This window comes from Mizuhopecten yessoensis, unplaced genomic scaffold (assembly GCF_002113885.1).
Source record: "Mizuhopecten yessoensis strain PY_sf001 unplaced genomic scaffold, ASM211388v2 scaffold3961, whole genome shotgun sequence".
In the NCBI taxonomy this organism is placed as follows: Eukaryota; Metazoa; Mollusca; class Bivalvia; order Pectinida; family Pectinidae; genus Mizuhopecten; species Mizuhopecten yessoensis.
Window position 1 is genome coordinate 565,457 of NW_018405306.1, and position 12,690 is coordinate 578,146.

The window sequence follows — 12,690 nt, forward strand, 5'->3', positions numbered from 1 at the left end:
CAGTGGTTATACAGGTAGAATACAGAGTTTATACAGGTAGAATACATCGTTAATACAGGTAGAATACAATGTTAATAAAGATAGTATACAGTGTTTATACAGGTATCATACAGTGTTTATACAGGTGGAATACATTGTTAATACAGGTAGAATACAGTGTTTATACAGGTAGAATACAGCGTTTATACAGGTAGATTACAGTGTTAATACAGGTATAATACAGAGTATATACAGGTAGTAAACAGGACAAATAAAGAAATTATACAGAGTTTATTTAAGCATTGAACTGTTACCAGATGCAGTATACAGTCGATATGAATGCAATTTGGGTGACAGATAAATAGAATGTCGCCCGTTAACAATGCTTATATTTACATTTATATGTATATAGTTTGTTTTGTATAGTAACTGAAGCAAAAATACCTTTGAATTTCCCGCTTATCATATCAGTGACGTCAGTAAGTTCAAATCCCAGAACAGCCGACATTTCCAGTAAAAATAATATAGTACCTCGTGTCATTGAAAACCACACACAAATAAAATGGTTTGAACACAAACTTAACTTTATTATTTATTTCATATGAGTGTGTACATTGTATATGCTGAAAAAATGTTAATAATTGCATAACTTCTGCTTGTTTAAAATTAAAGCTGTTTTTCGCGCATTGATAGATTACATGTATTTTGAAGTGATGCGGCACTGAACGGACTTGATTGGTTTCCTCGGAAACGCTTATGTTTCCTTCGACTGGAATATTACGTTATTATCAGAAGCATATATACTCGGAAACGTTTAATTAAGGTGGTCCTTTCAGTAGGTGATAACGATTCCAAGGACATTTCGTTTGAAATAGATTCCATGTCTAATCGGTCAGATTAGCATCGCTAGCAGACGACGTTCACAGAGGTCGGTTTCGTGATTTTGAGTAATTGATGACATCACTGAAAAACCACATTACTTAAAAAGGTATTTATACACATTTTGAAACCTTGTCGATACCCTCGACTTTTACAAGGTTTTAGAAATGCTGAATTTTAGTGTTGTGGTTATTCACTGATGTTGTGCATAACTCAAAATCCTGAGTGATGACGTTGACAAACTTGCTAATTTCTTATCTAGAATGGCCCTTACAATAATTTTGTGGTACCTACACATCTTATAATAAATTTATATTGTCATAATTTGTCAAGTTGTTTTATTTTTTTGCGAAGAAAATATCCCTCTATATTCGACTAGTTATCCATTTAATTTATAACTGAATATTATGTCATTGGGTATTCACGGCAACTGGTTCCAGCAGTTTCAAGCGCAGAACGACATGGCCCTTGGCTTCTTGATGTACTGGGAGCCGACACGGCTAGTATCAATTCAGTGTTACCCTGTCGGTGTGAAGTTGAATGGTACTAGGCACGGTGTCCTCGGGGACAGGAATGGACAGAAAACCATCAGCGACTCACACCAAGTGATACATAAAGAATGAGATAATACCTCAGAGTCACAATTATCAGCAAAAAAGTAATTAGAATTCAAAATCAAAATCGAAAATATAAAAGCTGCAAAGTATAAACAGATTTTTTTTTTCATTGAGACCATTAGAAAAGTACAAGGAGAATCAGACTATAAGTTGTAATTAAAATTAAAATTAAAAATAATTAAATTTGTGTGATGTCATCAAATATATTTGGAGGAGTTAACCAAGACTTTTACCAGTTTCTAATTGATGACTTTAACTTTTAATTGATCGATCACTTCTTAATCTGATTTGAAAATCAAATTTGGAGCTGCTGAACAGATTAATGTATAAAAAATTTATGAATCACTCACAGAAAAAAGATATTGTGAATAATAGGAACACAGGTTTCTAATTTGGTCAGGCTATGAGTTGATAACAGGATGTGAGAAAAACAAAATGACTCGTATATTGCGTCGCCATCTACCCTTTATATGTGTTCAGCTGGAGTTATCGTTTCATTGTCTGACCATAATTCAGGACGTGTTTCCGTGATTTGGATAACAAAATATGTTGGCGGCATTAAGCAAATGTTCCGTGAACAAGACACACTAATGTGACGAATTTATATAGGTATGACGAATTAACTCGTGCTTATACTAATTTCCAGCTATTAATTCTATTTAAACGATTGAATATTAATCTGTTTTGAAAATCAATGTATTTCATTTAAAAAAAAATGTATTGATTAATTACTCAATGGAATATAAACCGTCCTATCGACTTCCTTTGGTATACCAATATTTGAGCATGCATACACAAGTACATATTTATCATAGAAAAGCATAGGGTTATATATGTAAAACGTATAACATTGTTTCTTTATGAGAACAAGATACTGTAAAAGCCAGCAATAGCTTTATATTTTGGTCAGTCTTGGAGCTGATAACCCAAGTTGAGTAGAAGGAAAAAATCCCATCAACAATTGACCATCTATTCAATTAACACGTGTTAACTGGGTCATCACCTCATAACTCGACCAAAACAGAAAACTATTCCATAGATAAAGTAGTTGAGCTACGTTGAGAGCGGTTTCGTTTTTCTTGCAAGCAACTATAGTTTCGAAACTCTTCTTCTTTTTGTGAATTTATACATCTTAGACAGATGATATAAGATGGCATCATCTTCATTTTATTATAGTACGCTTTGGCAGTAAGAATTTATTTTCTGTGTAACTTTGAACCTCGAACAACACCATTATTCGGACTTTGAACGACGGCGAAATATAAAAATAAAATAAAATAACATCACAAAGACAATATTTACATTGAGACCTTAAGAAAAGTACAAGGAGAATGCGTATGTAGGCGTTGTAATGAAATGTTTACAATCTACACTGACAATAGCTCAATAAACATTGCTACCGTAAACCGGAATAACCACATCATTATCTTACCATAGATCGTGACGAGTTTCCATGACTTCGATAACAAAACATGTGGAACAACGGCGAAATGTGAACAAAAATAGACACTTACAAGAAAATGACAATATTTACATTGAGACCCAGTACAACCAAAAGAAGACTAGGAATTGTAATTAAATATTTACAATCTGCACTGACAATTACTAAATAAACACTGCTCCCGGGGGCCATTGAACGTTTCTGAAGGGTAAGAATAGTTGCTTTATCGACGACAACTTCCAAGTAAATGTCCATTAACATTGGTTAATAGGTTTGTCCAATAACATTGGTTAATAGGTTTGTCGATTTACATTCGACATCTATCACCGAAGTCTTGATTTTCCATCTATGATTGCAGTAAGGTCAGTAAAGATCGCCATGCTCGGCTGACGTTTAAAAACATTTATTTCAAAACTCAAGAGGATATATGTGATCTATGTGTTCAATACATGTTTTGCTATGTAAAGTCAACACATTGTCAATATACCTGTAAGTAAAATTGAATGACTTCAATATATTGAAGGTTTTTGTTTGTATTCCTGATAAGCTCTTTTTTAAATTCAGGCAAATATCAACCAAAAACTAGCCGACTAAGAGTAGGGCAGAATTTGACCCCGAGTGTTAAGCTAATGATCTCCTAAAAATCTTCCCGTCGAACGCAATACAAATATTTAGAACCAAGATGTAATCATCTTCACGATTACAAATTTTAGCATATTTTATCCAGACACGTGTTGTATTTTTCAAACAATAGTTAATAACTATAAAAGGTTTTAACGCCGTTCACTTTAGTTGGGAAAGATATTCCCAAATCAAGAGAAGAAAGGCGTTCCTTTTAATTTGGTATGAGTTTATTTGTGTCTAGTGTGGAAAAATTAAATATTCTAATAGACAAAACGTTTTTAAGAATAGATTTATCAAAACATCTCTGTAAATTCCACTTCTGTGACAGTATTCATAAACCATTCTCGTGCCCAAAGATGAATTCTGTGCTCCAACAACTTTTTTATAACTTGCTTCAATCATGTGACATGGTCAAAAACTGCATTTGGCTTTTAAGTTTCACCGAAAGTCTTTCAAATATTTAATAAAAAGTGATTTTTTGATAATCTATCTGCATTACCTGAACAAGACAAAAAGCCTTTTATGAAACAGTTAGATGAAACGGACCTACGAGCAAAGCAAACAGTGTCACGATAATGCGTTACTCTAGATTAATGGTACTTAAACGATAAGTTTAGAAAACCTGCTGAGCTACTATTGGAGCAAGCAATGGATTCTGCTAATAACAGACTGCATACAACATTGAATTCGTGCAATATTACTTTGCGTTTCGTTAGGATATTAATATTGGTACATTTTAAAATTTGCAGCAAAGTAGGTGAATGTATAGGTTCATCATGTCTGCTTTTTTAGTTAAAACTGGCTAGAATAATAAAATCGTTAAATTGCAATTAAGCGAGATCTCAGTCGAGGGCTAAGATTCGTTAACATAATGCTAACGAGACGTAAGCACTTCAGACAGGGATTTTCCATGTGATACCAGTGCTAGGTTTTTCTATCTTGTCCAATCTGTCTGACACCTTTACGCGACATTTTGCGGAATTTTCACAAAGCTATGTGTTCATTTACGCAGTAAACAAAGTTATACACTCGTTCTTTTTTCAATTATGTTTTCTTGTAATATGTGTTATATTATTTAGATGTTTCAAATTCGTAATGTTTTAAGGAAAATATAATCTACATTGTTATTATGTTTTCTCCCTTTTAAAGACGGTCTACGCAGAAACATTAAAGCATAGCTTTAGAATTTTAGAGGTACGTTTTATTTAAGGCCCCACACGGGGTACTTGTTAGACTATAGCGAAATTGAGTTGTTTTTTAAACTAAATGGTGCTAAAGAAAGTAATCTGAGCATATTAACCCGACTACTTGTGTAGGACTCTCGTTCAGTTTCATTGTTTTTGGCCGAGCAACAGTATTCAAATATTTAACCGGTATTCTTTGACTTTTTTCCGGACTAGATCGTAAAACAACGCCTGAAACTAAAACGTCTTAATGCATAGTTAAATTCGCGTTTGAAACTTTCAGCAAACGATGGGAAAATAACACCAACGCGAAAATTTGCCGGTATAAAGTATAGAACATTAAAAGTAAAAAATGCCTTGATAGTTTTTTCAAACAGGATATGTGGTGTTTCCAAACAAGGATCAACTGACTGAATGTTTTATTTGCCGAAACAACCATATCCGTGTCAAGAAAATCATTGATTTAATTTATGCATGGTTTTCATTTCGGACTTCAAGTTGCAGATTTATTTTTTTGAAAATTTTGGACTCTTTTAACTAAATCTACTTAGAAACCATTCTAATCTAGCATGCATTCCCTTTGTTAGGCGTAGTCTTCCACAGTGAACGTCCTGAAATACCCAGCCAACTGATGGTAGGGTTCTCTTGATAATTCAAATCATTCATGGAAATCAATTCTAGCTTTACATAATTGATAGTATTTAGATACCACAAGTTCATGGTAGCCTTGACCCAGTTTGATAGATTAGCAAAATGCTGAAGGAGTCATTGTAGGGTTATATTTGTTCAGCTTTTGTAGCGTTGATTGTAGTTAAAGTTTGTAAGCCATAGGTTTAGAACGAATGTACAAATTATAAGAGTATTCCAATATTGAAAGTACGGCTGTATTTTAGCTTAATTTGACTCATGGTGTAGAAGATAACTGATGTTAATGATATCTAAGCCCTTGTTGGCAAATTCGATAGTCTTCAAATACCGATTTACTGGAGAGCTGTGACTATCCGTAGAAACAGTCTTAAAAGCCTTCTATTATAGCATGACTTTCACTGTTGACTATATTCAGAAACGCTGGTATTTTATGATGCGTGGAAACTTGCGTTAAGTGCTAAATGCAGCATGTCGGAGAGACACCATGCATTTAATAATTATATTATAGCTAATTGTCACAAAGAACAATTGAAGCAGGACTCTATTGTAAGGGTATTAATACAGAAACGGGAAACAACTATTATGTATTGTTAACATGATAACGCTGTTTATGCCTCCGATTACGTCTCATTTCAGGAGTGAACAAAGACATTGTAAGACTATATCCCGGATTTGACAAATTTAAAGATTAGTACAATTGTACTACAGATTTTATTGAAAACAAGATGTTGTCAATGACTGTACTATATCGATCATTATCCTCTATTTCTGCAAAAAATACTAGCTTAGAATTGTTTCATGGAATATGGCAAAGATGATTTACCCATTTTAGTATCAAGAGAAGATATTAACATTTAAAATGGCCAACAATGATCCATCTTTTAACAGTGTGAATAAACTGTCAACTTTTCATTACAACACGTCCTTTTTGGAAGGCATGGCGGGTAATTTAATTGGAACAACAGCAATCGTGACATAGCCATGTTCAACTTATGGTGGTTTGGGCAATGTTCGTTAACGAGGACACAAAGGAAAACTACCTTTTAAACGTGTGTAAATATCAATTATACTTACCTTTGCAATTTGTCGGGACGATGGTTCCTCCAGGATGCTCCACACTCCTGCCTGGATGGCTTCCCAGTCGTGTCCTTGTCGTTGACGTTCCAAAAAAGCTTTCTCGTTTTTCCGGTTTGATTGATCAGTGTCCAGCATGGTCAACATTTTCTGGTCATCGAAGAAACCAACAAATTTACTGTAGCAACAATTGGACATCTTCTTTGCATCTATTCCCCAGAAAAACAATTCTTCTTTAAACTCCATTGGACATATCGATCCCGGCATATGCAACTCTCTATCTTGAAAGTACCCCAACACAACCGAAAAACATATAGGATGTCTTTCAAAGAAGTATTCGTTAGGTAGCTTTGCATACAACTTGGTGGCTTCCTCTGATCCATGTTTTTCTCGTAAGGTACTTTCGATGCATAACCACGTGGCCCCTGATATTTCGAACCTCGTACCGCTTACATTGACAATTACATTGACATTGCAATCAACATCCATCATGTTCAACAAGTGTTCCGCCTTTGTTCAAAGTCTATGAAGATCTAAAGTTCTGAAGATAATTGCGCAATACTCCGACAAAATTGTCAAACCCGATTTATTGGTCAATACGTATTAAATTATTGCTTTAAGTATTTTATTCCCGAAAACTCGATAAAAAACGTCAAATTTGATTCTCAAGATCAATGTATAATTTCAATAATATTTCCTTATAAAACTGGCAAACCAACTTGTCCTTGTAATAATCGTCAACCGATATTAGTTAACCGTTGCCTGTCCTTGCACAAGTTGGAATTAACTGAAACATTGTTCAAATACAAATCGTTACCAAGACATCTGTTACAAATATGTCCAATTTCTTTTTAAGGCCAACAGTTTCTGTAAACCCTGTAGATGAACCATGAATAATATAACAGGTTCTAGATGAGTAAGGAAAGTATAAAGCGTTCCACTGATCTAACATTGTCTGTGTTGTGATTGATCTTTGCTTGTCGAGACGCCCTGTTTAGATAAGCTTGCTTGCTCTAGTTCATCAGAGGTGGTTAAGACACTATTATTCGACCAGACAACAGTTAAAAATAAATCAATATTCCTTCACAACCTGATGACGATCACTACACTTGATAAAACAAACATGCACGATAGCATACCTGGGTATATACTACTATATAGATGGTCATTTTAAATTCTTCCCTATGGAGGTATAGTGTAGTTATTCCCCTGGTCACACAGGTCGAGAGGTGAAATCACAATAGTCTACTAAAGCGGCTCAGCGATACAGCAACTTACTTATCATACTGTCAAATACTTAAGTCCCAGGTTTACCATACTGATCAAATGACCAAGTCACTTGTCTACCATACTGGTCAAATGACTAAGTCACTTGTCTGCCATACTGGTCAAATGGTCAAACCTCTGGCCGTTCGTACTGGTAACGTGTTCAAGTCAAATTATTCAACACAAGTATCCCATAGTTTCAGTTACTGGTTAACCTTACTGATCATGTGATCAAGTCGTTGGCTTTTCTTACTGGCAAGTGTTCAAGTCAAATTAGTCAACAAAACTGGCCCAGAGTTCAAGTCACTGGTTTACCGTACTTGTCATGTGATCAAGTCACTGGGCTTTCATACTTTTAAAATGGTCATGTCAAATTAATATAATATATACTGGTAAAGTTTTAAAGGTACCACATCTCTCTCATTAGGCGATTGTTCAACTGACTGATCAATCTTACAGGTCAAGTGGTAAAGTTACTGGTCTACTAAACAGTTCAAGTGATGAAGACACCGAATCTCTATACTGTTCCTACTTTGATTCGGTTTTGGATTAGGAAGTATATGGTCTAGCGTCCCAATAGCTTAGTTTATAAGGACGAACCTCCTATAGTGTAATGTATTGGTGTCGTGGGTGCAGGAAGCGGTAAATGAGTGTATTTGCGATAGCGCGGACCTGATACCGATTTTAGAGAGCTACGTTGTAAAAAAAACAACTCAGTGAAATACTAGGCCAAGGTCACCAAGCACAGTTATCTGCCGGGTTACCAATGTTTGTGAGATCAAGTCCGTGGTCTACATCTACCATACTTGTCAATTATCCCTTATGCAAGTCAGTTGTCTACCATACTGGTCAATTATCTATTATTCAAGTCAGTTGTCTACCATCCTGGTTTAGTGATCGTGTTACTATTTTACCAGATCAAGTCACTGGACTATTTGGCAAGTGGATCAAGTCAGTAGTCTAATTCTGCTGGTCATTTGATCAACGGCACTGGTTCACAATACTAGGCATGAACCATTCATGAAATCCTTATAAAGTAATTAAGCCATTTTTCTACAATACTGCTAAAATTCTCTTTTTTAATTGGATGGAGACTTTACTTAAAACTATATACAGCATGGTGTAGACCTTTTTCATTAAAGACGCAGGATCAAGTGTAATATACAGTAGTTACAACCATTGAGAGTCGTATACATTTCTGTCCGTGATATTTTTGATGAAAAATAAGTTATTTCCTTAAGCAAACATTGCATTATAAAGCATCTTCAGCACACAAAGGAAACACCTGTCTACATATTCCGAAAAAAATGCAACTAGCAATGATTATATTGGAATTGGATGCGGTTTAAACAGGTATGTTACGGATAATGACATTTCTTGAGGGTAGGTTTTCTTTGACAATTAAAGCACATATCAGCCTTCGCTAGAGCTTCATGGAATACGAAATAAAGCTGGTTTAACATGGTACATATAACAATCGATAATGTATTGTATGATTATGTGTAAATACATCAAAGCAAAGCAAACCGGAAACTAGTTTTAGACCAAGGCCAGGTCATGTTTCATTCACGATCAGAAGATGCAGCGATTTGATCCAGGGTCATTCTTTGTCATTCTTTGCTGGTCATCCCAGTTTTACTGCAACAGAAAAGATAACACCCTTCTTGCCCTGCTATGTATGGATTGGCAGGTTAACTGACTACTGACAGCCCCGGACGATTCTGATTGTCAGAACAGCGCCAGTTGTTAATACTAAGAGTAAATGGCATTTTCGTCTCTTTGACATGCTGCATTTAGCACTTAACGCAAGTTTCCATGCATCTTAAAATGCCAGCGTTTCTGAATATTGTCAACAGTGAAAGTCATGCTACAGTAGCCGCTAATGGTACTTTTTAAGGTTTTAATGCTACATGTTACCAATTAAATAAGTTCACTCTCTCCTGCTTCTGTACCCTTTTAATTTCATGATCCATAACAGTAGATTTTTTTACTTTCTAGAGAAGATGGGACCTCAGGTCAGAACAGCGATATCTGTAGACGTCGCCATCCCAAAAGTATACGTGAATATCAATAGGTTTACACTACATAACTTTACCTACTCCTCAGAACTGATTGAAGGAGGTATCCAGAGGTGTTACATGTATGTTCGTTCATGATGCCTCTGGTGAATTCGATTGCCCCTCATTTTTTAAAATTATAAACTCATCAAAAATTTCCAATGAATGTGAACTAAATATCAACCTAGATAATGCATCTAAACAAGCTAGGTGTTTTTTAAGGGCAGCTTTTGAAAAAATAATTTACCTATAAAGCATATGTGTATATCTTGGTGCAATGTCCCACTGACCTGTAGGTATTGTTGTCTATTTTAATTAGCGATTTTTACAACATGAGAAGACATCTCAACAGTTCTACCAAGCTATTTTTCGAAGGATATTTGATTTCCCGAGTGTCCCATGCAGCAGGACAACATAAGATGATGAAAGCCTCATGTAGAATATTGGTGTAACAGAAGACCACATCATTGGTCACCAGCCATGCATCTTCAAGCAGAGTTTTACATCAAGTCTCTAAAGATAGTCTGTGATATCAATCAAATGAGATAAAATGTCCTCTAAATATAGCCTCAAGTGGACATCAGCCACTAACACATCGAACTGATTACATGTCAGGTAACAACAAAGCCCATAAAAAATGTGGAGAGGAAATATAACTTGTCTGCCTTAAGGGAGTCAGGGAGAGACAGTATATTAATTTGAATGTATTATAATCGATATGTCCTATTTTGGGTATCCCGCCGAAAAGCTTATTTTTTCTTGCAAAACTGATTTATTTCCATGGATTTCTCTAGCAGCTATTTATTTCCTATAATCAACTTGAATTGTCACCTCATAGCCTGATAAATAGGGGAAACATATTTCTTAGAAAGAGGAAATTTCATGATTAATTTACTATAAGCAAATCCATTAACACACTGCATCAATACTGGATGTACCTGGTATTATGATCGGGGCGGGCTTATTTTCACATCAATCTATTTGATTGCATGACAAATACGTGTTGACATCTTTTCATGATGTACTGTTTTAATAGTGAATAGAAGACGAATAATAACGTCACGTTACCAAAACTTATATGACGTACATATATGCAGAACTTAGCGTGGTTTCATTCAGTCAATTAGATCAGTGCTAAACACACGATAAATTCCATCTAAATGGACAGCTAACATACAGAGGGTTAGTAGCTCGATAAGACTACATAGGAATAATTGGGTTGTTGGACAGCTAACATACAGAGGGTTAGTAGCTCGATAAGACTACATAGGAATAATTGGGTTGTTGGACAGCTAACATACAGAGGGTTAGTAGCACGGTTAGACAACATTGGACGTATTGGGTTGTTGGGCAGGTAACATACAGAGGGTTAGTAGCTCGGTTAGACAACATTTGACTAATTGGGTTGTTGGACAGCTAACATACATTTGACTAATTGGGTTGCTGGGCAGCTACCATACAGAGGGTTAGTAGCTCGGTAAGACAACATAGGACTTATTGGGTTGTTGGGCAGCTAACATACAGAGGGTTAGTAGCTCGGTAAGACAACATAGGACTTATTGGGTTGTTGGACAGCTAACATACAGAGGGTTAGTAGCTCGGTTAGACAACATTAGACTAATTGGGTTGTTGGAGAGCTAACATAATTTGACTAATTGGGTTGCTGGGCAGCTAACATACAGAGGTTTAGTGGCTCGGTTAGACAGCATTTGACGTATTGGGTTGTTGGACAGCTAACAAACAGAGGTTTAGTGGCTCGGGTAGACAACATTGGACGTATTGTGTTGTTGGACAGCTAACATACAGAGGGTTAGTAGCTCGGTTATACAACATTGGACTAATTGGGTTGTTGGACAGCTAACATACAGAGGGTTAGGAGCTCGGGTAGACAACATTAGACTAATTGGGTTGTTGGAGAGCTAACATAATTTGACTAATTGGGTTGCTGGGCAGCTAACATACAGAGGGTTAGTAGCTCGGTAAGACAACATAGAACTTATTGGGGTGTTGGACAGCTAACATACAGAGGGTTAGTAGCTCGGTTAGACAACACTGGACTAATTGGGTTGTTGGACAGCTAACATACATTTGACTAATTGGGTTGCTGGGCAGCTAACATACAGAGGTTTAGTGGCTCGGTTAGACAACATTTGACGTATTGGGTTGTTGGACAGCTAACAAACAGAGGTTTAGTGGCTCGGTTAGACAACATTGGACGTATTGGGTTGCTGGGAAGCTAACATACAGAGGCTTAGTAGCTCGATTAGACAACATTGGACTAATTAGGTTGCTTGGCAGCTAACATACAGAGGGCCAGTAGCTCGGTTAGATAACATTTGACTAATTGGGTCGCCGGGCAGCTAACATACAGAGGGCCGGTAGCTCAGTAAGACAGCATTGGACTAATTGGGTTGTTGGACAGCTAACATACAGAGGGTTAGTAGTTCGGTTAGACAACATTGGACTTATTGGGTTGCTGGGAGGCTAACATACAGAGGCTTAGTAGGTCGATTAGACAACATTGGACTAATTGGGTTGTTGGGCAGCTAACATACAGAGAGCCAGTAGCTCGGTTAGACAACATTTGACAAATTGGGTCGCCGTGCAGCTAACATACAGAGGGCCAGTAGCTCGGTAAGACAGCATTGGACTTATTGGGTTGCTGGGATGCTAACATACAGAGGCTTAGTAGCTCGGTTATACAACATTTGTCTAATTAGGTTGCTGGGCAGCTAATAATAGAGGGTTAGTGGCTCGGTTAGACAACATTGGACGTATTGGGTTTGCTGGGCAGCTAACATACAGAGGATTAGTAGCTCGGTTAAGACAACATTGGACTAATTGGGTTGCTGGGCAGCTAACATACAGAGGGTTAGTAGCTCGGTAAGACAACATTTGACTAATTGGGTCGCCGGGCAGCT